Genomic DNA, 17046 nt, shown 5'->3' with positions numbered 1-17046 from the left:
TTGCCTCTTGTGACATTAGAGATTACATCTTTCTCAGTATTTTTCTCTGGACCCTCGTTACTACTTTGCGTAGGTGACTCATAAGCAGGGTTGCTATAACCTGTCGCTGCTTTAAGCTCCCTCAATGGTTATAATCCATCATCTTTCTTATTCTCATCTTTTATTTCAGACAGGGTGGGTAGAGCAGCAGTCTCTTCAACCCCCCTTTGCATACATTAAGTATTTCATCTATAGGATGTGACTCATCTCGCTCCTCCTGGTACATTTTCCAGAGCGCTAAGCTTGCTAGTTGCTTGTCTAGCTTCTTCCCAGTATATGCTGCATGCAAATATTGTTTCATATGCTGCAGGCCTGCCTTCGATAGAGACCCTCCTTGTGGCCATGGCATAAACATATTAACTGCAGTTCCTTTAACCCATTCTGCACTATACTGTCTAAGTTCAGGTGCATGTGTCGGCAACTGCTTGCAGAGATGCACAAGTGGAGTAACCCCGTCCATTCTCGAGTTTTCACTTTTTAACCTGTTAATCACTTGTTTGCTTTTATCACAGACTTAAAAATACATGTCAGGAAAACAACACAATATGACCGAGCACAAACCATTGCAAGCTCCAATTCCTTTAGTCACAGTTTGTACTTTAATCTTGCTAAAAAACAACCACCAATTGCAATTTAAAACATTACATTTCTTTTCCAACATTGTGCTTCTCTATTTATCATCAATCTTATTCAATTATGATGTCATCATCAATACATTAATACATAAAATGAACAGACAAACAGACATACTCAACCGGTCACATTAATCTTCTACGATCTTCTCTTTAAGACTTGCCTTGCCCTCTAAAAAATGCTCCTTACAGAAATTAAAACAATCTCTTTAGGTCTATCTTGAATCAGACCTGTTTTCTACGTCATCCACTACAGGACTCTAGATTAAGATTTCTTCTAACGTTATTTAAAACTTAGGTATGGGGCACATCCTCTTTATCGTGACTTCTCTCACAATATTTCTTATTGCTCGGCCACACTGAGGTCAATATCTATTCAACATTTTAACACTCTTATTCTCATGGTATGTTTATCCCGTCTCCCTCTGTTGCTCTCTTTTACCCTTATCACTTCCTTTCATTTACTATGCATGCATCAATTTGCTACTTTCCTCTGTTTCAATATTTGCATGTTCGTCTTCCGATTCTCGGAATCGTACGCCTCTTTCACTGCCTCTTCACACTGTTGTCTGATCAGCTTCTCATAGACGTGGGAGGGTATTCTGTGGAAAGCAGCAGACCCATCAACCTGCCCTGCAAGGTCTTAGTAATTACACTAACCACCATCTATGGGTAGCTTCACGTACTGTCACCCGAATGGCAAAGGTTTTGCAATATTTCCGGGACTCTAAAGTTTACTTATGTCGATGGATTTTTTTAATAAACCATCCTCTTTCTGCTACCAAGTGAACTGGATACCCCAACCCCTTTGATGAGTAGCAATTACTCTGGCGATGGATGGGGATGCAAATGTATTCATACATCAATAATCAGAATGACTCAAGTAGTTTGGAAAAAGGAAAGCTGTTTTAATGTCAATTATCTAAAACAGGGAGTAAAACGAACATCAGCACTCGCTTGATACTCACCGAATCTTACAAAAAACTGAGGTCATATTAAGAAAATTCGTCATCAGTGACGTCTTGACCTGCGTCATAACCAACGTCATCCTCCGTGGCAAACTACAAAAACCTATTGAAGGAAGTTATATGCTATAAGTGAATATCTAAGTATACGTTCAACATCAGTATGGGAAAGTGATAGGGTACTTAACATCAGGTGGGGCAACTAAGCCCTCGCCTTAAAATGGCCACTATGAACGTCACTAAATACACTATACAAAATAAATAGGGGAGCCCTCAAGGTGTTCAGTGTGGGTAAAGGGCAAATAATGTAAGGTAAACGAAAAAAGAACACCCACAATACAAAGTAGACATAAAAGTTAATGTCCGGGTTTGTGCTTGTTTTTCCAAGGTAATGTCTATTATGCTCATGAAGAGTCAAAAGTAGAAAGATACCCAAAGTACAATTTGGAAAGTGGTGACCATTTTTAATGCTTGAAAAAATAATATATACAAAATTTATCGAAACATTAAGAGCACAATTGTAATAAATTCAATAAGATTCTTTAAATAAATTATTCAAAAGGAAAAACAGTGAATTAAACAGAGTCAGAAAGATAAATTGTTAAAAAACACATAAAGAGACATTTTATTTCAAAACACAAAATAATGAGAAAAATTGAAATGTACGACAAAATCACTCCAACAGACAGATTTCAGAGACTATTGAGGACTAGAATGAACACAAACAAGAGGGTACAGAAATAACATATAATTACATGAAAGTTAGTAATCAAAACAAAAAAATAATGATAACAGTATTGTTGGTTCTTACATTTTTTAATATGCAAAATACTGAAGACACGTTTCGGCTATTGCCATCTTTTCTTGGCATAAGTTTTTAGGAGCCTTCTTCAGGGCAGGTTGGACCTAAAGAGAGTCTGGGAGACAAAAAAAGGGGGGGAGGTGTATATATATATATATATATATATATATATATATATATATATATATATATATATATATATATATGGTCAATGTAATCCAAAGCCATTTTGTCATGGGTAATTTCTACTAGAATTAGAACATGTTGGAAAAGGGGGAGGTACTGCTGCTTACTTAAAGAAAAAGGAAAGGAGGGCCTGCACAGTACTCACCCTGTGTGTTGTACAGGGGGGCGCAGACTAAGAAGCCTTTCTGTTTTTTTTAGGTGGCTAGGTTCCTCCTCTTTGGGCTGTGTAAGTTGAGTCTGTAAGTGTTCAACTTGAATCACTGTCGAATCCATGCATAGGGGGGCTGTAAATGTACAAAATCAACTGCAAAAGTAAATTAAATGGAACATAGCTGCATGTGAACACGCAAGGTACACATATTATTATCATGTGTAAAAAAAAATAGTTGTTAATACTAGGGTCGCAAAACACAATTAATGAAATACTGAGAACACCGCCTTAAGAAATGGTGGTGCTGGAAATCATGTTAAGAACATAATTAAAATGGTCCTTGGACCGCTGCCTGTGTGCATGGCAGAATTGGAAAAACGCTAGGTACCATTAACTTACCATACTTAGATGCTGTTAAAGAGTATGCATACGTTTTTTTGTGCAGCTAGGTGTGATGGTCGATGTGGAATATCTCACAGATGGACAAAGTCAGCGTTTGGGAAAACCTGTTTTGAAAGCGCTGGTCTGCGTGGGCACGGATGAGGCGCTGGATGCTCGCTGGAGGGCAGGATCTTGTTTCCTGCTTTTTGTGATAGTGTGACAATGGGTATTCTTCATGATTGCCTGATGGGCAAACAAAGCCTGTAAATTAAGGGCAGGTATGTAAGGAAGGTAGCTCTGCTGGTGTACAACACGGACATACAGAGAGAGAACGACCTTGCAAAAAAACCACCAGAATGGAGGTGAATGCGGTGCATTTTTTATGTGCATACGGACAAATCCGTGTGTGTAAACTTACCGAGGTTTGTGAAGTTCACATCAAAGTTCCGGTGTCAGAAGATCGCCGGCCAGAGAGAAAAAAGTATCAAAACAAATGTTCTGCAGTGTAAATCCAGAGTGCAGAGCGTCTGGTAGTCATGGGGACCTGCCGAAAGAAGGTCCCATGATGCCACGCGGCTGGATCTAACCAATGCAGGGCACTGGGGGTGTACCGGAACAGCTGAAAAAAGTGTTCGGGAGCAATGCTGTGATCGCTTGGAGAATCATCAGTGGTAGCGATTGCGATGTTAAAGAACAATAAAGCATGTCAGTTATGTATAACCTGGACAAGGATGAAAACGAAACAATGTAAAGCGGCGGGATTGGAAGGCTCGCTCAGCAAGTGGTGTAGTCCTGTATCTTGCTTCTGCAGCGTTCTAAATTATGGGCGGAACGCGTGTTGCCATGGTAATGGCCGAGGCATACAATGCAGGTGCAGATGAATAAGTGAAAAAACACCCTGACGTTCATAAAAAATCCCCAGCAAAACGGTAGATTGAACGGCTCGTTGGGCACGTGGTATGATCCAGTGTCTTATCTCTTTTTCTTTTCAAATGAAGTGAGAAAAGGCTGTTGTCATGCGAATGCCAATGACACACACTTGCAGTGCAGGGGAGTGAGTGAGAATTCATTTTGATACCGGAAAGGGCAGTGCCGGCTCAGAGCGGGGGCTGCGAAACGCCAGAGGACAAAATACCACATCTGCTCGTAATAGAAGAGAAAAGGAAAGTAGACAACCAGTCTTACTAAGTCATATATGTTTGGTATGGGGTAGGTGTGATGTTAGTGAGGACGTATCCGTTCAGAAGAGAGTAGACAAGATGTTTGAATGGGCATAGTGTGAAAAAACCCAGATTATGTTGGGCAGATGAATTCTTCATTGAGGCCACGTTCAAAGGAGTCTACTCTGTAGATCAATTGTGCTTCTTTTTGTAGTAAACTCATTGTGAGATTGGTGGAGGATGTAACTGTATCAACTATCCACCACAAAATGTCATTGGCAGTATGTTTGGCTTCCATGTAGTGTTTTACCAATGGGGCAGTAGCATTCTTACATCTTATTCTTGAACGATGTTTGCAGATCCTTATGTGGATGGGTCTCTCAGTTTGCCCCACATATCTTAAGCCACAAGGACATTCAATTATATATATCGCATCTTTGGTTTTGCAGTTCATCAGACTTTTGAGGCTCCATTGTCTATCATTGATCTTAAAGTCTTTTATCCTTTTTGTGAACTTACATGCGGTGCAATTTCCACATGGAAAAATTCCTACTACATACCTCAGGTTCCATAAATCCAGTCTGGGCACAGGGCTGGAAAATTTGGAATGTACCAGTTGATCTTTTAGATTTTTTCCCCGCTTGTATGCGAAGCGTGGAATCGGTTTGTTAGGTAAACATACTCTGGCGAGTGCCCAATGTTTGGTTATTGACTTCCGAATCAGAGATGTATGGGCCCCATGTGTGATCACACAAGTGGTTCTTGGTTTTTCATTGTTAATTGCTTCTTTGTCCATCAGGAAGGCATGTCTATTGTAAAATCTGACTCTTTTACGTGATCTTGAAATCACGTTGTGGGGATAACCCCTAGCCGTCAGTCTATGGTCAAGGTCATTAGCATGGTCATAAAATTCCTTAATCTCAGTGAAATTTCTTCTTATCCTGAAATATTGTCCAAAGGACAAGTTTTCTCTTAAATGTCTAGGGTGGTCACTTTCAAAATGTAAGAGGGTGTTTCTGTCGCTGGGTTTTCAAAATAAGTTACATTTCAAAGATCCATTGTTATTTTGAATTTTGAGGTCCAAAAAGCTAACCTCAGAGTTGCTAAACTCCATGGTAAACTGGATATTTTTATCAACATTGTTGAGCCATTGAAGAACATGTTCAAGGTCTTGTTTTGAACCCTCCCATATGCAAAGAATATCATCGATATATCTTTTCCAATTTTTGATCTGGTTCTTGAAAGGGTTCTTGTCTGATAGTATATTAGTTTTTTCAAAATCTGCCATGAATAGTATGGCCAAGCTTGGCGCAAAAGTTGCCCCCATCGTGGTGCCCTTAGATTGGAAATAAAACTGCCCATAGAATTCAAAGTAGTTTTTGGACAGGGCAAGTGATAACAATTCTGTGATGAAGTTTTCTGGTACTCTAGTCTGTAAGTTAAATTGAATTAGATATCTGCGTACACATTCTATAGCTAGTTCTTGTGGTATGCTTGTGTAAAGTGAGCAGATATCTAAGATCACCAATAGATGGATTTTCTCATCAAAATCTGTCCCTTCAAAGATTTGAATGGTTTGGGTCGTATCTCTTAAATATGTGTACGTCTGGATGCTCATGGGTTTAAGAAATGAGTCTATAAATCGACAAATAGGTTCTAAAATCGAACCGCACCCTGAGAAAATAGGTCGTCCGGGAGGATTAGTAGGATTCTTGTGGATTTTTGGCGGGGCATAGATGGATAGTATGCGTCCTTGATTAGTTGTCAAGAAATCAAATTATTTTGTGGTAATCCATTTTTGATCTCTAGCAAAGGCTGCCATTTCTGTAATCTCCGGTAAAATGTTCTTGGTTGGATCCTGATTGATTTTTTTGTAACTTTGGTTGTCAGATGAAAGGGTGTGTACCATATCTTTGTATTGCAAGGAGGTGAGGAGCAAAATCCCCCCACCTTTGTCTGCAGGTTTTATTACTAGTGCTTTGTTTTTTGAAAGCTCTAGGAGGGCAGTATTCTCCTCTTTTGTTATATTGTATTTCTGAAATTGTTTGTTGACTTTTAATTTTTTGAGATCTGCCATAATGCATTTTTCATATGGCAAAATTTCGGATGGCATTTGCATGTCTGAAGGGCAAAAAGTTGAGGGGACACGCAGACCTGAGTATGCCTCCATTTCTGTTGTTTCTTCTTCTTCAAAGAAAACCTTCCATCGTAAAGTTTGAAAGAATTTTCTAATTTCTAGTTCAGTGTGGTACCAATCAGTTTTATGGGTGGGTACATATGATAGGCCTTTTGACAGAATGGATGTCTGTGCTTCAGTAAGGTCACACTGAGCCAGGTTGAAAATGGGAATACTAGATTCACTTAACGGGTCCGTCTCCTCCGTCCTCTGTTGCGCATCATAGGGGTAAATTGGTGGAACCACGGGGATCCCCATCTGGGTCCTGCAATCATGGTGCCGCCTCCTAAAAAAGGCTGTTGTGGGTATTGTGGTTGTTGGTAGTTTCCATAAGGTTGTGCCCTGTTCGGTCGATTTTGGTCGTCCGAGCCACTGCTGCTCGTATTTGAAAAAGAAACCCATCTCTTTTTGGTTTGTTTCTGTGTCTGGGAGAGTTTGGCAGCCTCAATTGCTTTTTCAGTAGTATAAGGAAATATTAGTTCTAAATTGAACTCCTGTATATCTTTGTTCAATTTCTTAGTTTTTTTTTCGCAATGTTGAGGTTTTTAAAGTCTTCCAATAATTTGTTAGTGGCTACTAGTTGTTCTCAAGCATCTTTTATAGAATTATTATTAAGAAAAGCCTTTTGCTATTTTTCTAAATCATTCTGTATTTCTTTGCTGATTCTTTGTGCTGTAGTAATTGTCAAAACCATCAAATCTCTACTACATTTTATAGCTATGTGGCTAAATTTGGTAGTGTATTCTTTGTCAGTCAAGAAGAGACAGGGTTCATTTCTAACAATCATGCCTGCAGGAATCGTGTCAGATCGTAAATATTCACGAAAAAGAAATGACCATGCAGTTCAGTCCTGAATTGTTTTTTCTTAATTTTCAGTAGGTCAGTACTTCTCGAGGTTGTATTACTATTAGGATTTGATCCAATTGGGTCAAAAATAGAAGGTCCTTTGATAATATCTGCTGTTTCTTCAATAGTATATCCAAAGGTTTGGCCTTTGGCCATTCTATATTACAACAGATCTGAGATGAGTGAATTAGTAGAGTTTTTAGGCCTACAGACTCAAGTGATGCAGGTAAGCCAAAAAGGAGGAGGCTTTGCACACCCTTAATTTGCAAAACCAACACAGTTACCATTAGCCAGTTTCTTTGAAATAAACTTGGCCTCGGTCTAATTTGAATTAGACAAATTTAGGAACACTCCCTAGGCAACCTCGGTTGCTAGAAACATTATACAAAAAAATTAAAATAAGGGAGCCCTCATGGTGTTCAGTGTGGGTAAAGGGCAAATAATGTCACTAAATACACGTCACATTGGCTACACAAGCTATAGGACCCTCAGCAATTTGTTGGCTTCTAACCCCCGTCAGTACGTTTACACCTAGGTCTAGCCTAGGTCTAGCAGCTTGCAGGCTGAACATCCAGGTGCTGGTGACCACGTCTTAACACTAGCTTCACACCAATTAGCAAATCAATCCATCATCACCTCAGTGGTCTAGTGTCAATTAGGGCTTTGAAGCTCGGCCTTGAGTTTGTACTGTGCACTTTAAGGAGTATTGGCACACTCTGCCCTCGTGTATAGGTGTGACCACCTTGTTAGTCCAACTTCATTCTTCCATGTGACTAGAGACCATGGAATAGAGCCTTCATTTAATAACATTTTTTTTTTTAATAAACCTGAACAGGAGTTTTGTTCTTTCACACGTTTTGTATCCAATGTCAGTTCACTCCAGGTTGCTGAGACCTTGGCTTCTTGGCTTGTCCAACTCCTTCATCTGAGATTCATTTTGCAATTCATTTCTGCTTTTTTAAACTGTGACACTGAAATGAGGCCTTCTTGCTAATGTCCATCACTGCTATAATGTGTAGTGGAAACATCCATCCTTTACTCGTCTATATATATATATATATATATATATATATATATATATATATATCACTAAAAAATAAACTTTGTTGAGGGGACGTTATGGTTAAGTTGCCCTAACAAAAACATGTACACTTCACTACAAAAATACTTTCCACCTCTCCTTTATGCTTCATATTAAAACTGAATAACCCCTGAAATTCGACAGTTATGGTAAACTAAGCCCCCAACCCTGCCACCGCCCCTGTGCACTGCTAACACTAACACCCCGACCATGAAAGCTGTCATTCCAAATGTCAATGATGACATCAATGACGACATCACTTGTTTAGCCCCTTTCTTTTCCTTCCCTGCCATACATATATATGTACTTTCAGTAAAAATAAATCACTAAAGGAATGTTAGACTTCACAGTGAAACCATAAAACACTGCACATTCCACCATTATTGTAAGCTCAGCAACCATAATTCGCAGCATCTATGTGCATTGCTAAGACTAACACCCAGGACATCAAATATGACATCACAAATATCATTGATGACATCACTGATGAAATCACATGTCTGCCTCACTTATTTTGGTGCATTGAAAAATCTAGGCCAGGAGGTTTTATTCACTAACAATCACAATCTAAAAATTGAAAAGGTGCTGTATATCAAAACGGTAACCCTGTTGTGTGTTCTTAAAGTACTAACCATAGGGTCTGGTCTGAGCTCATGATGCATGTGCATGGGGCAGTAGCAGGCCTCAAACTCACAATTAATGTGTATACAGGAAGATAAACTTTCTGATGATGCTGTTTCTTTCTTGCTTACTTGATTTTCCCTGTATGTGCCTTTGATTTGTATGCATTGGGTCTTCATATGTATTGTTTGTACTAGTACAAGTGTGTAGTAAGTCCTGAATTGTTAGCTAGTTATTACATATTTAACATTACACAATCACCCCTGACATCTTGCTACCAACATAATAGAAAGAACCCCTTGTAGTTAGGGACTTTTCATCAACATTATTTCCATATGTGATGTCATCAGTGATATCATCAATGATATTTGTCACCTTCACCTTCAACATTTGCCTTACACAACGCCAACACATATTGGTATGCAGTGATTGCGAATGCACTACACATTATATATTGGTAGGGAAAGTTGTACTTAACTGAAAAAGACATCAGCTAAATGCAGCCTTCCTCCCTAAGAAACAGCAGCAGTAGTGTAATGCAAAAGTATTAGAAACTGTGTTGCTACCTTGCACATAACAGACGATAAAAATTTGTTGCCACACATACAGTAACTCATATTACAGTTTGATGCCTTTTTGCTCAATGCCGGTCACATATTAACTTATTGCCTGCCGTGGCAAAAAATAAAGCCACCCGTAAACAAAGTTAATAATGGGTTATTAACGACCTTTCACAGTATAATTGAAAAAAAAAAAAACTTGAATACAGTCCACGCACTCCTTATTTCTCTGTAAAGTACATAGGCGCAATAATCTTTGCCAGCAATAGTCTAAATTACGAATGCAGTAACGGGTGCTACTAAAAAGGACATGTACTTGTTGTAATCCGAGGCAACTTTGGCAATAAGGATCACAAAAGAAAATCCTCTTTCAAGATGGCCACCATAGAACGGGAAGGCGGTCATTGCATACATAGCCCTTCTTCCTTTTCCATTGTAGGTTGCAAAAAGCACAAGTACGTGGCGTGCCGCAGAACCTGTAAATAAACATTCAGCGGCGTACAAGGTAATAAGTTACATTTGCAAATAAAACAGTGCAATGGTAAAGAACACGTGACCATTTTACAGGTTACAAACTAGATTTATTTAATAACAAACTCGCTGAGACCATCGGAATAATCGCATATTCAATGCAATGATTACAATGCTGGTTAGGTAGGCATTGCAAATGTTGAAGATAAGGAGGCCATTTATTTTGCTCAAACAAACATTTTGGGGTCTTCGTTGAAGCAGTCGCTTTGTTTCCACAGTTATTTCCCAGAAGTCGTCATGAAGTTGAGCCTACAGCACCATAAATGATGTCACGTTGCTCCGAATAACGAGTTCAGCGAACGGACAAAGCGGGCTTACAGCGTCATTCCACATTATTGTTATGGACAGGCAACCGTTCACCAGCAGTTGTATTTGCCGTCTGAAGAAGCCCTCACTCGGGATTTGAAAATCATGGCACTCACAGTACGGCAAAATATACCTAGGTGGGAAAGGTTACAAAAAATAAGTGTCAGTAACCAACCTGTGCCAACAAATTTTAAAAGATCAAATAGAAAATGTGCAAAGTGCTACACAAAAATACGTGCTCAAAGTTGACATTTTAGTAATGTGTTACTAATGTCCAACTGTACCTATAGGTGGAGGTTAGAAACGTGAGATTTTGCATGCGCCGTAAAGAGAAAACAAAATGACAAGTACACAGAAAGACGATAATTTAGGTAAGAAACAAAAAAAGCGTGGACAAATAAAAAAAATTATGTCTCGTCATTTCAAAGAAGACCAAAAAAACTTGCAAAGTTATACACAAAGCTATGTGGACAAAGTAAGCTTTTCAAATTAGAAATATAAATAGTAAAAAAGGTTGACTGCAGTCATACCCTGCAAATGAGCAACCTGTGCACTCTGCAACATTATTGGAAAATTGTACAAGGGCCGAAAAATAATATGTCAATTATATTAGCACAATTAGATGTGCAGTTATGTAAAAATAAAGCACGGTTCACTGTACAGTGGGCCAAAGTAAACTTACAAAATATTTACAGCCTCCATTCTTTTTCGGCAAATCAGTCACGAATGTGTTGGCAGCGAAGAATCTTCGTTGACTGATATGGATGTCTCTTACAAACTTTTAAAACATAAGCTTATCAATTGCTGTTTTTTTTTTACCCTTGCATTCCATGAATAGCGAGCAAGTTTCTCTTGGGCTCAAGGTAAAAAAAAAATTGCCTCTTTACATTCACTCGGATGCGCGGGTGTACTGAGCGGTCAACAAAAAAAGCAACTGGTGTGGCCTTCACTCAGAAGGCAAATACATTCTTTCTTTGAAGCAACATAATTAAATCTAATTATCAGAACCTCTACTCCCATACGGCTTCAGAAGCACTGTTTCAAGCAAACAGTGCAGATGATGGCCTTAGTTATCAAAACTGAAGAGGCCAATCTGAGGGAAATATTAGTGCAAAACACATTTTAATCCACACACTGTAATTGGTCGTGGTGCAGTAAGCACGAACTTCCATTTAAACGAATCATTTTGCAGACAAGAACACTGCACTTTTTCACTTTGTACTTCTACAGCTCATCGGGCCCCCTCAAAGGTCACCTTGTGAAATACTATTACTTGAGTTTGAGAACTCTAATGCTGTCTGGTTTTGGAGCTGTTTCTGGCGGTATCCGCGCACACCAAAACATTAGTAAAAGATAGGGGGCCACCGAACAAAGCTACCTTACTGCACGCTGCTCTGCAAACAATCTGGGAAAGAGCCACATGGTCGTGAGCACAACCTTTTTCCCCCATTCAGTGTAAGAAGTTTTGAGAACCCCTTCCCCCTTATAACTTTCGCTCCCCTGCACCAAACATGACCAAACTTTCCAACCAAAGTCAGAGTGTCCGATATATTTTTTTTTCAAAGTTTGGCGACGATTCGTCCAAGGGTAGGATAGTTATAAGGGAGCCAAAAACAGTTCTTTCTATGGAAACAGCCACTCCACCAAAGCAACACAGTCACTAATGTCCCTCTCGAATGTGCTGCAGTGGGTGACGGCAGGACCTAGAGGTTAAGATATATGTCCACTTACTTTTGAATGTATAGGTGTACAATGGCTTATACCTCCACGCTAACAAGGTTATTTCTGAGTGCATGGGCTTCGGCCATGCAGCCAAGACTGTAGACCCTCCCCAGAACCATCTGACATACTAACCTATAGGACGAGTGTATGCACTGCAGTAATATGAAGTGGTGTTTCTGGGCTATGGGCTGCAGCCATGAAAGCGAAACTCTACATCCTGCCCACAATTACCTCAGTGATGTACAGTAGTACGGATGTATTGATAGATGTAGTATGCTTTACTTATTCTGGCCAGACACTGCACTCCTACCTGTTTGTACATAGATATTATTGCAATGTGTTGATGTGCACTGGCTTATAACTCCAGTGCTTATAACTTTGTTGTTGGGTGCATGGCCTTTGCCCATGCACCCAATACTGCACACTCGCCCCTCAACCATGTAAGAAATAATCAATACTACACGTGTAGCCATGGTCGTGACATGCAGCAGTGGATGTGGGCAGGCCCTACAGTCTTGGAAGTATGGCCTTCGGCCTATGGCCTATGGCCATGCATCCAAGGCTCTAGGCCCTGCCCACAAGCACTGCAGCATGTCACGACCATGGTGGCGTACTAAGCAATAACACACCCATAGGAAAATGTAATATAATAGGGAAATACACTCAAGAATAATGGTCACTAACACCACGCGTGTCCTGCGAACATTTTCAAGGTGTCTGTACACAGCACGGACTCAAATAGTAGCCTTATTAGATCCCTCATTTTCTGCACATACAAACTTCCTGAAGAAGGTGCCAATGCAGAATATCTAGGCCCTGCTCACAACCACTGCAGCATGTCACACCATGGTGGCGTACTAAGCAATAACACACCCATAGGAAAATGTAATATAATAGGGAAATACACTCAAAATTAATGGTCACTAATGTCACGCGTGTCCTGCAAACAAAAATTAATGGTCACTAACGCCACACGTGTCCTGCAAATATTTTCAAGGTGCCTGTACACAGCACAGACTCAAATAGGAGCCTTATTAGATCCCTCATTTTCTGCACGTACAAACATCCTGAAGAATACACCAATGCAGAATATATAATAGACAATTGCCGGCCAAACAAGTACAGTATTTCATCTGTCTCTTACTCTTTGATCCTCCCCACACACTGTAGGAGAGCAAAACAGTTTCAAAAACAGCATTTCGCCTCTGGTAAGTAGTGCGCTGTCTTCGGATCCAAGATGTTGGGCGCATCCACACATTCTGACGTACATCATGGCTCGCTGTAGCCAATTGGTGCAGACGTTGCGTGTCCACAGTGATGACGCCACTCCCCCAGGCCAATCGGTATCATGTCTGCGGAGCGAACAGGGAAATGTGACCGCGGAGCGGACATAGATATCACTAATTTATTGAGACATATTTTTAGGTCGTTTTAAAGGAAAGTACTGGATGGATTGTCACCAAATTTACTAAAGCACACTTTCGGGTCCAAACCCCTGCCCCTGCCACAAATTTGGTGAAAATCCGTCCAACGGTTTGGCCTGTAGGCGTGCACAAAGTTTTTCCCCCATTCAGTCTATGGGAAAAAAAGATGTTTTGGGACTGCCCCTATAACTCCCTCCCCCCATGACCAAACATCACCAAACTTTGCATAAAACTTCAAAGTGGCCCATATACTTTTTTTGCAAAGTCTGGTGATGATTCGTCCAGGGGGAACAAAGTTATAAGCCGCCCAAAAAGTGCTCTTCCTATGGAAACAGCAACTTAACCATAACTACACGGCCACTACTGTGGTTGTGTAATCTATATATATATATATATATATATATATATATATATATATATATATATATATATATATATATTCAGTAATAAAACTGTGTTAAAGGGACGTTATGGTTAACTTGCGCTACTAAAAACCTATGAAATTCAGTAAAAAAACTTTGTTAAAGGGACGTTATGGTTCCAAGTAAAACCGAAAAACACCTGAAATCCGCCAGTTATAGTAAGCTAAGCAACCATAACTCACGCCACCACGGTGCACTGCTAAGACTAACATCCCGGACATCAAAGATGACATCACAAATGTCATTGATGACATCACTGATGACATCACATGTCATGTCTGGCTCACTCTTTTTTCCTTTACTAATATATCTAGGCCAGTAACAGTTAGGAACTAAAAATTCGAAACTTACTATATTTGTACACTTATAATTCAAATATGTTCTTATAGTAATTCACTTAGGGTCTACTCAAAGCATATGAAACATATACAAAGGAGAAAACACAGACTTGGAAGAAAGCAATGCTTTCTATGTATGAAGATGATTAGTAAGGTTATAAACACTGTCTTAGGGTTCTGTTGTATTTTTATTACTGTACTTTCCCTGGATATGGTCATATGTGTACACATTGCACGTACACTACTTTCCTTAGGATCTAGTGACAATATGTGATAGTTATACATAGGGAAGTAGTAACTTTGAAGCAGAGCAATCATTTCTGTGCATGAAGATAATCAGTTAGGTTACTTCACTTTCCCTGTTTATGTGTCAGAGTGCACACAATAATGGAGGAGAGTAATCGACACTCTCCCCCGAACCACCAAAGCCGAATTAATCAACCCTCCACCCGTGGTTGGCACAGGCGCCTGACTTGAGAACACAGGACACCACGTGGCAGCCAATGGGGAGAAGAGGGGTTAGGGAGAGGTTGTGGATAGGTGTGGGGAAGTTAGGAAAACTGGGTAAAGGTGTAGGAAAACCTAAGCTGGATAGGAAAGGGGGAAGCACCAGGGGAAAACCCTCCTTAACTTCAACCTGCATACATAGTAACATGAATCTTGCAGTAACCTGTACTTTTGCTGAAGCAGCCCTACACAGACCTTAACACACCTTGATACGTGTGTACATGATATGATATGATATGATATGGCATTTATAACGCGCCTATACACAAGTGTTTCAAGGCGCGACGAGGCAAGGGGGGGAACAATGGGAGGGCAAACAATGATCCTACTAGGCCAGGTGTCATTCAGATCCCGCAAGTGCATGGGAAGGGGGGAAAGGAAAAGTGCGCAGGGGGAAGGGAGAGGGGAAGTGCAGTAGCAAACATACACATAGCAATAAGCAGAATATGACAATGGAAAGCATTCAATGGATGAAGAAACAGAACACATGGCCGCTGGGGCGCGTAGAAGCAATACCAGACACATATCACAAAATCATGCCTCTGTCATAATGGATAAACCTTGTGGAGGTTCTAAACTGATCACCCCTCTGTCCGATTGCAAATCACTGAAGCCACCTTTCCCCTTCTCCGTGCATGCGAGTGAAAACACCCATACTTTCACACCCGGTAAACCTTTAAATGGATAATGTTTGTTTGTTGTAGTTTTTCTTTTGCAAAGTCTATTGAGGCCCAGCAAGTTACAGTGAACACGTTTTGTCAACGTTCGGTTGAGTAAGAAAACCCAGAGCGCAATTCAGTAAGAAAACACAGAGCGTACTTCAGTAAGAGAAACACAGAGCGCACTTATCTGAGTTGCAAGAGGCGCCGCGGGACCTCTCGGAAGAAATGTAGACCACTGTGAACTGCTGCCGAATGACAACATTCCCTCCTAGTTTCACAGGGAACCTACGGTAGCCGTCCTTAATCACCGTCCATGCTTGGCAGTATTTCTTCCGCGTCCCGTTTCCGTCTCTCCGCTCGTGCTGCACTCAATCACAAAAATAAGCCACACCTGCGTGTGTGCCGTTTCTTAATTTATGCTGCCTCTCATCAATAGCAGCTGGCAACGCGCACGCACAGAACTACAGACTTTCCCACCACATGATGGGAATTGCAGTCTTGTTTCCTCTGCCGGCCCACCACTGTAAACAAACCCTTTGGATGCCCTTCCTCCTAACATTATGCTCATATTTGTATGTGTAGTTGTCTGTTTGTGTTTTGTGCGCAGTAATGCAATAATGTAGTTAGTGATTTTTATTAGGTACTTATTAAATGTTTCACAGTATGCAAAACTCTAATAAGAAAGCATGTATAATTTTAGTATTTAACATCGCAAGATTATTAATATTCCATCTCCATCATGTCTCCTGCAAACTCTGCCTATGTTACTACATGTGTACCTTAGTAATTGCAAACAAAATCATAATACAATTCTATTTGGATTAATTCATTGCTTAATGCACTACGTACCTCATGATATTTATTCCAATGATCCTTGACACTACTTTTAACACTGCAATAAGAATCCCATGTACAGACTTTTCATGAACCGTAAATGTACATGTGATGTAATCAGTGATGTCATCAATGACATTTGTGATGTCATCTTTGATGTCCTGGGTGTTAGTCTTAGCAGTGCACCGTGGTGGCGCGAGTTATGTTTGCTTAGCTTACCATAACTGGCGAATTTCAGGGGGTTTTTGGTTTTACTTGGAACCATAACGTCCCTTTAACAAAGGCTTTTTACTGAATTTCATAGGTTTTTAGTAGCACAACTTAACCATAACGTCCCTTTAACAAAGTTTTTTTACTGAATTTCATAGGTTTTTAGTAGCGCAACTTAACCATAACGTCCCTTTAACAAAGTTTTTTTACTGAATTTCATAGGTCTTTAGTAGCTCAACTTAAGAATAATATCTCTGACTTTATGTCCTTGCAACATGGAACATACTGAACCCCCTCTACTGAATTTGATGTCCGCAAACTCTTCTAATGTCCGCGGACATGTGCGGACAACAGCAACACTACCCAAAAAGTCTGGGGGGGGTGTGTTTAATTGTTATATCATAACATATGAACATTGTACAAATTCACAAACAAGCAAACATACACATTATATGTAGTAATAAAGAAGAAGTGTAACCCATATATATAT

The sequence above is a fragment of the Ambystoma mexicanum genome, chromosome 2p, assembly GCF_040938575.1.
Source record: "Ambystoma mexicanum isolate Mex_15411 chromosome 2p, UKY_AmexF1_1, whole genome shotgun sequence".
Lineage (NCBI taxonomy): Eukaryota > Metazoa > Chordata > Amphibia > Caudata > Ambystomatidae > Ambystoma > Ambystoma mexicanum.
This window is presented reverse-complemented; position numbering follows the sequence as displayed.